The sequence below is a fragment of the Moschus berezovskii genome, chromosome 6, assembly GCF_049115385.1.
Source record: "Moschus berezovskii isolate FMDL1 chromosome 6, NW_MosBer_1.0, whole genome shotgun sequence".
Classification (NCBI taxonomy): Eukaryota; Metazoa; Chordata; class Mammalia; order Artiodactyla; family Moschidae; genus Moschus; species Moschus berezovskii.
In genome coordinates, this window is record NC_142465.1 from 105,195,071 (window position 1) to 105,210,544 (window position 15,474).

General features: G+C 38.2%; 1 pseudogene; it reads right to left on the reverse strand.

Annotated features, from left to right (window-relative positions):
- Nucleotides 1-1,242: 1,242 nt before the first annotated feature.
- LOC129536580 (killer cell lectin-like receptor subfamily F member 1) lies at nt 1,243-14,973 on the reverse strand (annotated as a pseudogene).
- Between the last annotated feature and the right edge of the window lie 501 nt (nt 14,974-15,474).

The window sequence follows — 15,474 nt, forward strand, 5'->3', positions numbered from 1 at the left end:
ACATAAGTTTGAGTAAGCTTTGGGAGTTGGTGATGAACAGGGAGGCCTGGCATGCTGCAGTCCATGGGGTTGCAAAGATTCAGACGCGACTGAGCAACTGAACTGAACTGATAACTGATTCACTTTGCTGTACACTTGAAACTAGCACAACATTGTAAAGCAACTACACTTCAATAAAAATTATTTAAAAATAGAATAAATTGATAGCGATTGAAGTTATAGAGTGGATGAGTTCAGCCAATAGTTGCGTGTAATAGAGGACCCACAAGAACTCTGAGGAATATCATTATTTAAGAGATCAGATGAGAGAATAGATGTTGCAGAAAATACTGAGGAGGAATAGTTGGAGAGGTAGAGAAAATTTCAAGAAAACTTTGCATCATAGATGCTAAGGTTAAAAAAGATTTCAAAATGAATGCCAGGTCAACAATGAGTAACACTGCTGAGAGATATAGTGAAAGCAAACAGTCCTGACTGTGTTTTGTCAGAAGTGTGGCAAGAACACGTTAGTGCAATAGTAGGAAAAGCAGAAACTACATTTTAGAATGTGGATTGAGAAACAGAAAGAGGAAGGCAAGTATAAAAATTTTTAGGAAATTTGACTTAAAAGGGGTGAGGGAAAACTGGGTGGAAACCAAAAGACACATGTGGTTAATGAACAATTTTCTTGTTGCTTTCATGTTTAATGGCTGATAGAAAGGAAGGCATAAGAAGAGAGAGGTTAAAGAAGACATGATCAAGGAAGGGATCGCCTTGACAAAAATGAAGTGGATGCAATCCTGACCATAGACTTGGAGATCTAATTTAGATAGAAAGAAGTGTGGTTTTTGTTTTTTTTTTTCTTTTTGGAAATGGAGAGAAAAAAGTGACAGACAAGACACAGACAAATGTATAGATTCAATGGTAGAAAATTCAAAAATGTAACATCCAATGGATTGTCTTTGAAAAAGTAAAAAGTTTTTCCATTAATGGTGAAGACAAGGTGTAGGGAGAGAATTCTTGAGGAGACAAAGCAATAGTTTCTGTCGGAAACAGCCAGTATCATTCATGAGAGATGACTATGAAAATGTCATTTCAGTCCTCAGGTAGAGCCAAGAACTCAAGGCTGATTGCTTTGATGGGTAGTGACCCACGTCCACACTATTATCAGCACTATCACAAATAATATTTTTTGTAGAAACAAAGTGATTCCACAAAAATGCATAATTTTTTTAAACAGGAAGATTTATACCTGTGATCAATTCAGAGGTCATTGTCTGTAGATGAAGGAACCACACCTTGACAAATCCAGTAATTCTGAATGAGACACTTTTCAGAAAAACACCCTTTTTTGTTATTAAAGCACAAGCATCATCTTCAACCTCGCCAAGAACTTGAAATCTATAGAGGAAAAGGCAACATGCTAGTGACTCACATGAAAACTGGGCTCTTCCCCAGACACCTGTTCTCACTCTGCTAAAAGCACAACTCTGTGTATTCTGTTTTCTCTCTCCTTAGGAAGAATGTACTCTCCAATCTGGAGTTTGAGACATTGCAAAATTTAGAGAGCGAATGCACATTAAAAGCAATTTATTTAATGAAGGAATTCCTCCAAATATTTTCCTAAACAGTCATTTATAAATATCATTGCTGCTGCATCACTTCAGTTGTGTCCAACTCTGTGTGACCCCATAGACAGAAGCCCACCAGGGTCCCCCATCCCTGGGATTCTCCAGGCAAGAACATTGGAGTGGGTTGCCATTTCCTTCTCCAATGTGTCAAAGTGTAAATATCATTACTATGTGGAATTAAAATGAAAATTAAAATGTAAGAAACGTTGGTTTCCCAATCCATTCCATCGTGTGAAAGCTAAAGATTTTAGGAGACTACTAGGATATGCATGTTTGTATCACCCCAAAATTCATATGTTAAAATCCTAACCCCAAAATGATATATTAGGAGTTAGGACCTTTGAGAGATGCTTAAGTCATGAGGGTGGAACCTTCACGAATGGGATTATTTCCTTACAAAGGAGGTTCTAGAGAGACCTCCAGCCCCTTCCACTATGTGAGAACATGTTGAGAAGGCTCTGGCTGCAAACCAAGAAGAATCCTCTTAACAAAACAAGATCATTCAGGTACTTTTATCTTGAAATCCCACACTCCAGAACTGTGAGGAATATATTTCTGTTGCTTATAAGCTACCCGGCCTGTGGTATTCTGTTATAGGAGCCAGAATAGAACAAGACCTTTCAAAAATCTTTTTTCACTGTTGGTAATGAGCCTCTTTGTTTCTACAAAAGATCAACTCCCTTTTAAAATTTGTAAACTCACATAGACACCTCAACAAGAAAATTTCTGTGCATGTGGGTGTATAAGGATATACCCAGATTCTTTATCTTTAACATAAAAGAAGGAAACTTCCCCTAAATTCTGTTTTTCCATGATGTTCAAGCCAACTTTTCCTGTCTTAAATAAGCAAAATATCTTAGAAATCAGAAAATACTCAACTTAAAGAATCAGATTAGCAAATTAATAATTCTAATCAGGTTTGCATGTGGATGGCAGAGCATCACATTCTACAGGAAAAATATAATGGTAAAAGGAGTGGATATATGCATAACTGGTTCACTTTGCTGTACATCTGAAGCTAATAGGACATGTTAAATCAACTAAACTCCAACAAAACTTAAAAATAAAATATTTAAAAAATTAAAAAGGATCATGCTGATTTTCTAGAAAAAATATGCTGGGAGATATCCATTAAAAATAATCAAAGATAAATTTTTAAATTTAATTTAGTGTGGAGGGTGTACAGAGATTGTGGCATATGTGAGTACAGAGTATGAATTTTAACAAAAGATATTGTAAATAGTCTCTGGGTAAGAATATTCATTTGTTGGGTGACTTCCTTCTTTTGAGAAATTTTTACTTTCCCTCAGCCAGCCTGATAAGTCTGCTGTATCACTCTTGAACATCTCTATTTTCTTTCATTTCCTCCACATCACATCTCTTTAAGAGATACCACAAAATTTCAAATTTTCAAGAAGTTAAGTCAACTTTTAATGATCCCCCAAGCCTTGATACTGAGAGTAGAAGTTTTTGCCCTGGACTATCCAAACCTTCTACCTGTGTTTTGAGGATAAGCACAGAATCCCCAAAGATTCAGTACTCTCTACCCATAGAATTTAAACAGAAATGAATGAGCACATAAAATAGATACAGATATTGTTTACTGGGATAATAGAATATGAAAAGAGTCAAATGGCTGTTTGTTGTGTTACATATAACTTTTTCCTTAATATTTCCCAGTTATAGGGGTGGGGAAAGCTACCTTTGTGAAGGCTCCACCCTCATGATTTAAGCATCTCTCAAAGGTCCTATTTTTCAATACATCATGGTGTATTAATACATCGTGGTTAGGATTTTAACACAAGGATTTTTGGGTGATACAAACATGCAGATCATAGCAGTCTTCTAAGATCTTTATTTTGCATATGAGAGAGGGGATATGTGTATACATGTGACCATTTCACGCTGTACTACAGCAAAAGCTAATGCAACATTGTAAAGCAGTTATACTCCAATTTAAAAAATAAGAATTATTCTTAAACCTCTTTTCTTAAGAAGCATGTAATAAGAATTTAAATTTAGAGAATTTTGCATTGATTATGATTTTCCATTTATACCTCTAGCATTATCTGTAAGTTAAAAGAAAGCTAAATATGAAAATAGTTTAGGAGTCTGTTTCTCTAAGGCAAATTTCCTGATCATTTACACACTAACAAAGATTAAAGTCTTCAGTCTGTAGGAACCAGTTGGCTCCCTACAGGTTCAGGCAGCCCCCAGTTGGGATTGACTGTTGAACTATTAAATTCCCCCTATAGTACTCAAATGACAGGTGATGCAGTGTTAAATAATCTGCCTGCCAGTGAAGGAGATACAAGAGACTCGGGTTTAATCCCTGGGTCGGGGAGATCCTCTGGAGTAGGAAATGGTAACCCACTCCAGTATTCTTGCCTGGAAAATTCCATGGACAAGGCAGCCTGGCGGGCTACAGTCCATGGGGTCGCAAAGAATTGGAAATGACTGGACATACACACACACTCAAATGCCAGAAACACTCACAATTGTAGATTTAATGGGGTGCCATCCAGCCAGGTCCATGTCTTTTGTGGATGAGAAATATTCAATCTGATCCAAAAGTAAATTCCATCTTGTATATTGCTCTGTAAGAAATCCTGTGAAAGGGATCCATAGGAAATGAACTGTTTCACTGTTAAAACAGCTTCTTCTGACCTTTGTCCAGACTTTAAAGGTTTTGATATTTATCCTCCTAATCAGGAAAATCTTAAGAAGGTTTAAAAGGTTTTCTACATACTTAAGGTAGGAAATTAATATGGGAAGGTTTCCAAAGTATTCTTGCATATATTGTGTAAAGGCATTTGCTACTTAATGGAATTCATGAGGATGATATAAACAGCAACTGATGAAGGGATACAAAGAGAATTTGATCAAAAACTAGGAATTAATGTCTACCCAAAGGAGAGATAGCTATCTTTTTGCCTACCAATGTGCAGTCTTGAAGAAGACTGATGTTTATGGGTAAAATAAATAATAAGTCTAAGGAGCCTCCATCTGTCCCACCCAAGATACCAGGAATATTGTCAGATATGGGTAGCGCCTTTGATGAGTACCTCTCTGGGCTTCCCTGGTGGTTCAGTTGGTAAAGAATCTGCCTGTAATGCAGGAGACCCAGGTTTGATCCCTGGGTTGGGAAGATTTCCCTGGAGAAGGAAATAGCAACCCATCCCAGTATTCTTGCCTGGGAAATCCATGGACAGATGAACCTGGTGGTCTATAGTCCATGGGGTCACAAAGAGTCAGACACCACTGAGCACACAGTAGCTCTTCTCTTAGTTTTAAAAGGACTTTTTTTCTTTTTCATGGCAAATGAGCTCTTACCAATTCAGCCTTATCTTGGATCACCAAGAGATGTGATTTCATTGTTGAACAGAATTTTTGGCTATCGATCCATGATTGATAGGTTTTGAAAAAGTTATAGCATTTCCCTTTCTTCTGTACCCAGTCATTAGGGCATAAGTTTTGGCTAGGGTTTCCTGAAACATAAAAACAGAAGAAATAAACTCAAAAACAAGGTTTGAATATCAAAATCAATTTTGGCACTAATTTTGTAAAAAATTTCTTTTTAAAAAAATTTGTCTCACTTTTAAGAGATGAATGCCTCCTCCACTGATAGTCCTTAAAGAGACTGTTGTTGTTGTTCAGTTGCTAAGTCACTTCTGACTCTTTGCGGACAAAGAAATAAATGCCAGAAATAGTCATTTTTGTTACTCAGTAGCTAAGTGGTAGTTCAGCTGATAAAGAATCCGCCTGCAATGCAGGAGACCCCAGTATGATTCCTGGGTCAGGAAAATTCCCTGGAGAAGGGATAGGCTACCTACTCCAGTATTCTTGGGCTTCCCTTGTGGCTCAGACAGTAAAGAATCTGCCAGCAATGCAGGAGACCTGGGTTTGATCTGTGGGTTGGGACAATCTCCTGGAGGAGGGCATGGCAACCCACTCCATTATTCTTGCCTGAAGAATCCCCCACTGTAGCCTGGTGGGCTACAGTCTATGGGGTCACAAAGAGTCGGACATGACTGATTGACTAAGCACACAAGTGGTGTCCAACTCTTTGTAAACCCATGGACTGTGGCCCGCCAGCCTTCCCTGTCCTTACTATTAAGGGCTGCTGCTGCTAAGTTGCTTCAGTCGTGTCCGACTCTGTGCGACCCCATAGACGGAAGCCCAGGAGGCTCTGCCATCCCTGGGATTCTCCAGGCAAGAACACTGGAGTGGGTTGCCATTTCCTTCTCCAACGCATGAAAGTGAAAAGTGAAAGTGAAGCCGCTCAGTCGTGTCCGACTAGTAGCGACCCAATGGACTGCAGCCTACCAGGCTCCTCTGTCCATGGGATTTTCTAGGCTGGAGTGGCTTGCCATTGCCTTCTCCATACTATTAAGGGCTACAATTAAATAATTTCCTGAGTTCTTTATTCATATGAATGTACAAAATGTTTTTCTTTATATAACATTTATGACATAAAATTATTAACTTCATGTTCCACATTTCATAAATAAAGGCACTAAAGCTAAGGTTAAGCAAAGAATAAAGAGGGCAACTAAAATAAAGCTTAAGTAACTTACTAAAGGTCATACAGTTTAGAGACAGGAGATAGAAAAACTTAGAGAGACTAAATGGCTAGATATCTGAAAGGCATCAGGGGAAAACCACTCTGAAAAATAAAATGTCCTTTTCAGAGTCACATTTGATGCAGAATAATACATTTTACAGCATATTTTATCAGTAACTTTGTGAACAAAATGTTTACCATGATTCCAATATCTCTATGCCCCAAGGACCTCCAGACATATCACCATGAAAATGAAAAACTTGAAAAAAGGCATTAAAATAAATCTATACTCAGAAATGAATAAAATTTACACTCAGAAAATAAATCTATATTCAGGAATATATTTCTATATTCAGAAAAATTAATAATATTCGTACTTCAAGCTGAGTCCTTGCATCTGGAAGATCCCCTGGAGAAACAAATGGCTACCCACTCCAGTGTTCTTGCCTGGATTCCATGGACAGAGGGGAGCCTGGTGGGCTTCAGTCTATGGGGCTGCAAAGAGCTGGACAAGACTGAGTGAATAACACTTTCACTTCATCATGGGGAGGGGGGTACAGTTTTTGAGGCATGATCCTACTGTGTTTCCCTCTCCCCTGATTGAGAATTAAAGCCACCTTTCTATCTCCTCCAAACTCCATATTTTTTATTAGGCTTTGGTGGGGAGAGAAAGCCAGGATTTTGGCCAGCAAGAGTCCCAACTCAAATCAAGACTATACAAATATTTTAGCATAACTCATGGCATTAAAATATGCAAAAGCTTATAGTGTTAGGTGGGTTTTTTACTTAGAAAATGGTCATAATTTATGAGAAAGGTTAATTTTCATATTTTACAATGAACACATAAATAAGAAAAAATAAGCACTCCATTTTTTTTCTTTTTTTTTTTTTTTTTGCAAAAAGGGCAAAGATGATGAACAGGCATTTTACAGAATAAAAGTAAAAATATCTAATATGTGCAATTTTGCATTTAATTTCTCTATTTTATAAGAAATGCAACTAAAATCAACTATGTGTACTTTTATCATAGTACATTAGAACATATAATCTGAACTCTCTGTGTGCGTGTGGGTGTGTGTGTGAGACAGAGAGAGAGAGACAGTCCAAATCCTGCTCTTTCTTCCTGGTATTAACCTTCCTTAGCAAGTCTTTATGGTAACTTGAATGCTGATTCAAGTTCATCTGAGGAGAGGTATGTGAGTGTGAGTGAGTGATGTTACTTCTTCAAATTTTAACTGAATTGGCTATTTAGAAAGGTAACTCAGACAGTAAAGAATCTACCTGCAGTTCAGGAGATGGCGGCTTGATCCCTGGGTCGGGAATATCTCCTGGAGAAGAAAATGGCTATTTAGAAATTGAAGGAAATCTTGCCCCAAAAATGCTCAAGATGGAACTCTTTGAGCATCCTAAAACTGGTTTTTGTATATTCAGTTTCTGTTGTTGTTTAGTGGTAGGTCATGATCAACTCTTTTTGATCGCATGGACTGTAGCCCACCAGGCTTCTCTGTCCATGGAATTTCCCAGGAAAGAATACTGGAGTGGATTGCTATTTCCTCCTGCAGAGGATCTTCAGACCCAGGGATCAAATCTGTATCACCTGCCTTGGCAGGTGAATTCTTTACCACTGAGCCACCTAGGAAGTCCGCGTATTCAGTTAGTGGAAGCTAATTTTCTAGGAGAAACTTGCATTTCTCTCTGTGTACCTTGAAATGTAAATGCTCTACCATCTTCCTCAAGAATATTTTATCTTGATCATCTCTAACTCCTGAGACTGAGGGAGGGAAGAAAGGAGGGGGTAAAGAGACTTTAAAATTTAACTTTTTCCAACCATATTTTAAAAAATAGTGAGTTTTGTACTCTAATACCTGATTTATGACAATGATTTTTTATTAATTTTTGTTCGAGTATAGTTGCTTTGGAATGTATTAGTTTCTGCTGTATCACAAAGTGAATCAGCTATACATATACACATGTGTGTGTGCTGTCTTATCTGACTCTTTGTGACCCCACAGACTCTAACCTGCCAGACTTCTTTGTCCATGGAATTTTCCAGGCAAGAATACTGGAGTGGGTTGCCGTTTCCTACTCCAGGAGATCTTCCCAACCCAGGGAATCATGTCTTTTGTGATTCCTGCACTGGCAGGCAGATTCTTCACCACTGCACCACCTGGGAAGCCCATAATACATATATCCCCTCTTTTTTGGGGATTTCCTTCCCATATAGGTCACCACAGAGCTCTGAATGTGCTATTCAGAAGGGTCTCTTTAGTTATCAATTTTATACAAAGCAGTGTATGATTAAGTTTTTAAATGAAGCTATGAGAAGGGGTTGACAGAGGATGAGATGGTTAGATGGCATCATTGACATGATGGACATGAGTTTGAGCAAACTCTAGGAGATAATGAAGGACAGGGAAGCCTAGCTGTGCTGCAGTCCATGGGCGTCACAAAGAATCAGAAATGACTGAGTTACTAACAACAGCAACAAATACATAGGAAAGGGCTAAATTCCTTAACTTGTGATTTCTGGATTTCTTTATTTAACAGTAATCTTTTGACTGCCTGATTACCTGCCCTTTGATGCAAAACTCCTATATACCCTAGCTCCCCCATCACCTCCCCAGAGCAGTTCTCTTAGGGTTACTCGAGATGCTGCCTCTCGGGCTCAGAGTTCCAAAAATCCCTACCAAATAAAACATAACTCTCAACTTCAGATTGTGAATATTTCTTTAGTCGACACATATCAGAAATTTCACATACCACCCTCCTCCCCTAATTCATAGAAGCATGATTGAAACTCAGATTAGAGAGACAGATTAACAGACATGTCTGCTATCTCATTGATTGACCTCACGATAAAGCTTCTCCTTCTCTCAAAAGCTGATGCCAAGTATTGAATTTTACGTGTGTTAGACAGAAAGCCCTTTGCTCCAAAACAGTATCTATTATCATATCATCCTTAACCACACTCCACATCCTGGGCTCACCTTAATGCCTCACACAAGAAGCTACTCTAGACCTCTGTCAGGAAAAAGTTTCATCAGTTAAACCTCACATGAAAAAGGCATTTGATTATATCTTCACTATCTCTCATACACACATATGCATCTTGTGGGTAGGGACTTTTTCTTAAGTTTTTTACCATATCATCATTAAACAAAGTATTTCATATTTGCCTAATAAGTATGCAATGTCAAATTAATAAATTAAGAATTTGAAAAATAGGAAGAGATAGTGATATGTTTGTTGACTAGCAAGAGAATTGTAACACTCGAAGTAGCAGCAAGTTGACTGCTGGAGACAGTGGTATTTAAGAGTTTTAGCAGCTGCAAAGGTAAGTGAGCAGTACAGGATAGTAAAGTAGTGAACCTGAACAGATTAAAAGGACCCAGAGTTGAAAGTGAATAATTACAATAAGAAAACCATCTTCAAAATACTGAAAAGGATCTGATCACCAGCCTAAAATATTCCATTTTTATTTGAGAATTATTTTAAGCTGAAAAACAACTTGAGATTCAACAGATGCAGGAAGAAACCTCCTCTGAGCTTTGCTTATCAGACAAAAAGTAAACACATCTTGTTAACTCCAGTTCATGTGTCAAGCAAAGCAAAGCATTAGTCTAGAGCAGAGCAAGGTTTACTGAAAGGCCATGCAAGGAAGGGTGGTTCCTGCCCTAAAAAAACCCCACAGCTCCCTGAAGGGTTTTGGCAAAGAACTTTTGAAAGAAAGATGAGGAAGGGAGGTTGCAAGGTCTGTGATCCGCTCATGCACAGTTCTCTGATGGCTGACGGTGAAGGAACAGAGCAGTGTTACAAGAGTGAACATCACCAGTTCTTAGGCTCCAGCAGGCCTGGGGCTCTGTACTCAAGGTCATCAGTAGTTAACATCTTCCATTTGTTGGAGAGGGGGAGGTTTTTTAACATCTACAAAACACCTCTGGAAATATGTATCAAATACTATTAGCTAGACCCTTCAGACAGGAGCTAAAGCAGAGGATTTGAGGGAAGATCTGTCCCACCCAGAAAGGCCCCATGGAGTCCTGCTCAGTTACCTTTTGAGAAGTGAGGCTGCCATGAATCCCCTCTTTAGGGTAAAAACAACTCCCACGAAAGAGACTGATAGGAAACCTACCTTAAGTTCCTTCTCTGGGGGAATTTTATGGCCACGAAGAAAAGGGAAAGACCACTCATGCCTGCTTAAACAGACACTGTCACAAACTTTATTAGTTCCGACATGTTCTGAAAAATCCACTTATCTTTCCCAAAAACCCATATTGTTTTTCCCATCAGAGTCATTTTTTTCTTTCTTTCTGCAGGTGACTCAATGATAAAGAATCTGCTGCCAATACAGAAGATGTGGGTTTGATCCTTCAGTTGGGAAGATCCCCTGGAGAAGAAAATGGCAGTCTGCTCCAATATTCTTGCCTGAGAAATTCCATGGACAGAGGAGCCTGGCAGGTTACAGTCCATAGGGTCACAAAGTGTTGGACACGACTTAGTGACTAAGCAACAATTCTTTTCCTTATTGAAGCATAGGTATATAAACACTTAACTTTGACCATTTAGCTGGCCATGTCTTTTGTTAGCTCTCGAATCTACACAGATGAACCACTTTCTTCTGTTAACTGGTGTTTTCCTCCCCCAAAACACAATGATATAAAACCAGTTACTTATGAAGTTTGTACTGTTCTGCTGCTTCCTGGGAGAAAGATTCATGCAGTTACAATATTTGGTTCCATTCTTATTACTAAACCTCTGGCTGGGGTTGTCACTGCAGGAATATATGCTTAGGTGACTTACTAAGAAATGAAGGAAAGGAGTAACACTAGTTAGATTCCTACAATTATAAGCCTTGGCCTTTTAATTATCCATCAATGTCGTTGTTCAGTGGCCCACTCTGCAACCCCAGGGACCGCAGCATGCCAGGCTTCCCTGTCCCTCACCATCTCCCAAAGTTTGCCCAAGTTCATGTCCATTGCATTGGTTAGTATGGATCTGCAAATAGATTCACAAAATACTCATTGAGAGGACATCTGTTTATAGCATTTTAACCTTATAATTTGACAAAGGATGATAAGTTTAAAGACTCAGAGAATTCCCACTTAGAAAAACGTAAGCAGAAACAATAAAAACAAGTTATAGAATATATTTACATTTGCATCTGTTTGGTATAATAGATTAGAATTCTGTGTGATTTTGAATTAGTGATGTAGCTTCTCTTTTCCTCAGGTTCCTTGTACATAAAAAGGGGAAATATTTAATGAACTTAGAGTTGATGGAAGGCTACAAGTTAGTGAGTGTAAGCTATTTGTCACAACTCCTAACATGTAATAGGACACAGCAAATGGAAACAATAATAGGTAGGACTGTAGCTCTTGCTGAAGTAGAGCTCATTTTACAATAAATCTTAAATTTAACTCGGCCTTAAATTTTTAAGCAGCTGATAAATTTTGTCAAAACTTCAAAGTATCATCATATGTAAACTCCGTAAGTTTTGTTTTGTTTTTTTAGGGCCAAATCCACTTTCATAAAATTAAGTGCTTTCACCAAAATATAAAACTTCAGTTCATAGAATTGGGACTGTCAAACCCACATTGTTTAGCAACTGAGAAATGGAGTATTTCCTTATCAGTAAACAAGGATGTCACCATTATCAGTGATTGCAGCCCTTTAAAGTGAGCCTGTGAGCCCTAAGGGAACTCAGCAAGGAGAATGCCTGCTGTCTAACAACCATCAGACAGCAGCCACTCCCTGTGAGAGTGAGCCCCAAAGAAGCTCAGGATGTGAAAACCCAGATAGCTGAAGTGCATATGAAAGGAATGATTTCAGTGAGCCCAGACTCTTGATCTTCCCATACATAAACAAGTGCCAAATTCCTTAACTTCAGATATCTGACTTTCTTTAATTAACAATAATCTTTTGGTGTTCAGATTAGCTGCCCTTTGTTGCAAAACTTCGGAATAACCTAGCTCCTCCCCCGCTCCTCCTTGCAGCAGTTTCTCAGAGCTATCTGAATCACGGTCTCCCAGGAGGCAGGCTTCCTTCTGCCCCAAATAAAACTTAATTCCCAACTCGCACATTGTGCAAATTTTCTTCAACAAAGTGCTTTTGCCAAAATATAAAACTTCAGCAAATTGTGACTGTCAAACCCACAGTTTGCCAATTAATTACAAAATTTCTAGCAGAGTATAAATCACATTTATTACCCTCTCTACATAGAGGGAAATGATTAATAATTAATGAAATTATCAACCTTGTCATTTAATACCAACATAAATAAAACAATATTGAAAGAGAATATTAGGTAAATGTGAACAATGATTCTGAAAAAGTTAGAGGAATGTAAAAAAAGAAAAAACAACTCCAAAGGAAACATGTTAATCTCTATGGTTGAATGTGTAGCTTTAATTTACTCACCCCAGACAGTTAGTCCTATCACTGTGGCAACAAGTGTAACCACGGCAACGCTGGTCAGTCTCAGAGCAGTCTGATGCCATTTGGGACATTTGGGGTTATCTGTAATGATTAATTTTTTATTTCTGAAACATTTCAGCACTTAAACTTGAAAATATGTCAAACTGTTGACTGAAAAAAATGCACTACATTAGAGAGTTGCAAGTTAAGTTTCCTTTGAGGCAAAATAGGGACTGCAGCCTGGGAGAAAGCATTTCAGATAGATCTGAAAAGTTGCTCCAAAGAGGCAAGGGGAAAGTCAGTACCAAGTGATTTTGGTGAAGGTGGAATGCGTGCAATCAAGCACATATTTTTTTCAAAAGATTTCTGCTATTCTTGTGAAGCTTTGCTAGTCATAAAAACACAGTCATCTCACCGTGACAGAGTTTTTCTAGCTGTGGAGAGATACAAGAATTGGGCTCGTAAAATCGGATCGTGAAAATATTTAACTACCTGAAGACTTGTCACTCAAGCACAGAGGAGATGTGTGCACTCTGCTCTCTACCCTAAAGTTTTTTGGGGATATATTGAAAAGCAGCAGCTGCAGCAACACATCATTTAGTCCTTGCGGAGGTGGATGACAAGTGCCAACGACAAATGCCAACTTGTACTTGACAATACAAATGCCAAACTCTGAGAGTACACATTGTCTTAATGTGATGGAAAGAAATCTACAATCTCTGTACATATTATGTTACCATGAACACATATTTAGTTATCTTTAAAGAATTGGTTTCATCAATTCTAAATAAGAGATGAATCAATTGCGTATGTGTGCCCAGTCACGTTTCCCTTTTTGCAACACTATGGACTATAGAACGCCAGACTCCTCTGTCCATGGAATTTTCCAGGCAAGAATCCTGGAGTAGGTTGCTGTTTCCTTTTCCAGGGGATCTTCCTGAACCAGGAATTGAACTCACATCTTCTGCATCTCCTGCACTGCAGGTGGACTCTTTTCTGCTGGGCCATCAGGGAAGTCTAAGACACCAGTATGCTTTCTCTGATAATTAAATATTTTTGTTTTTTTGGTTTTGGTTTTTAAGTATTTATTTCATTGCTTTTTAATTTTGTTCAGCTTGATTATGATATAATTGACATATCACACTTTGTTTAAGGTTTATAACAGGATGATTTGATGTACACATGCATTGGGAAGTGATTAGGGCTTCCCTGGTGGGTCAGCGGTAAAGAATCTGTCTACAGTGCAGGAGACGTGTGCAGGAGACATGGGTTCAACCAGGGTAATGCAGTCCTCACTTCACGAAGTTATCATGTTGTGTGTAGATGAGGTGATAACTTTTATGATGCACATTCAGTGCCGCTTTCTAGTATATGGTACAGAATTGATATCTATAGTCATCATGTTACACATCATATCCCCAGAACTGTTAACACCAGAACTGATTAGTATCACTAGAATTTTGTAATCATTTCAACATTTCCCCCCATTCTCACTGCCAACCACCAAAGTACTCTGTAGAATTCACCAGTACTGGTGAATGAATATTATTCTTATGTTAACACTTCTGTTCCAAAACTATAATTTATGTAATAATCAAATGGGTGGTTATTAGATGATCAACTGGCCAAAACATTTCCACTAAAATTTGTCATTTACCTTTATGTACATCTGGACTGGAAACAGATAATATTCAGTGGGCTTGACACCCAGGAAGGAAAAATATATCAAAAGACATCCAAATATATCAAATTGACACCCAAAAGGGAAATATATCAAAAGTATCAAGAGAATTGAATCATATTAAAAATTACTGTCTAAAGTAGAAACATAAGTAAGATTAAGTACTATAGCCATCCATCTTCCTAAATTTTGTTTGAAATATTATAACAGCTATGTATTCATATCAGTTCATGAATCTAAACTCAGATGCCAGTCTTTATAACTTTGCTTCAACAAAATAAGCATTATAATACTTTCTTAATCTTCAACCTAGGTCAAGTCAGCTCTGATTCATTACTTTCAATTTAACAATATTTATAAACATATGCCAGAAACTAGACTGAATAGAAGGGTTGCAGAAATAGAAAACTGCACAGTCTAATGGGGAGACATGTATGTAAACCGATTATTTCAGAATAAGATTATGAATTTTCTGAATAATAGGTTCCAGTTCCATTTCTTAAAAGTTCCCGTTAAAAGTCTAAGACTAAAAGACCAATAGAAAATTCTAGCTGTATAATCTGTGGCTTCATGGAAGGTTATGGATTCTTACCTTTGCATGTCCACATACGTTGGCAATGATAGGGATGTTTCCTTGGCTTCTGCATCATTGATTCCTCTGTGTTTTGCCTCTGTCCAAACATCCTATAAATAGAATAATCCATCTTTGAATGAGATGGAAAGAGAGATATCACTTGATCAAAAGCAGTCAGTGCCTACAAGCTGTGGCGTTGAAACAAAGCCTACAGCTGTGAAACCACAAAGGCTATGGTTGAAGAGTGAGGGGAACTTCATTATTTAAATAAATGTTTTCTTTCAAGATGGCTTCATATTTGCAGAAGAGTTGTGAAGTCACTACAGAGTTACCATATACCCAACACTGCTGCTGCTGCTAAGTCGCTTCAGTTGTGTCCGACTCTGTGCGACCCCATAGACGGCAGCCCACCAGGCTCCCCCGTCCATGGGATTCTCCAGGCAAGAACACTGGAATGGGTTGCCATTTCCTTCTCCAATGCGTCAAAGTGAAAAGTGAAAGTGAGATTGCTCAGTCGTGTCCAACTGAGTGACCCCATGGACTGCACTACACCTCCTCTATTATTAACACGTTGCATTAGTACATTTGTCAGAACTAATGCGTCAATATTAATATATTATTTTTAATTGAA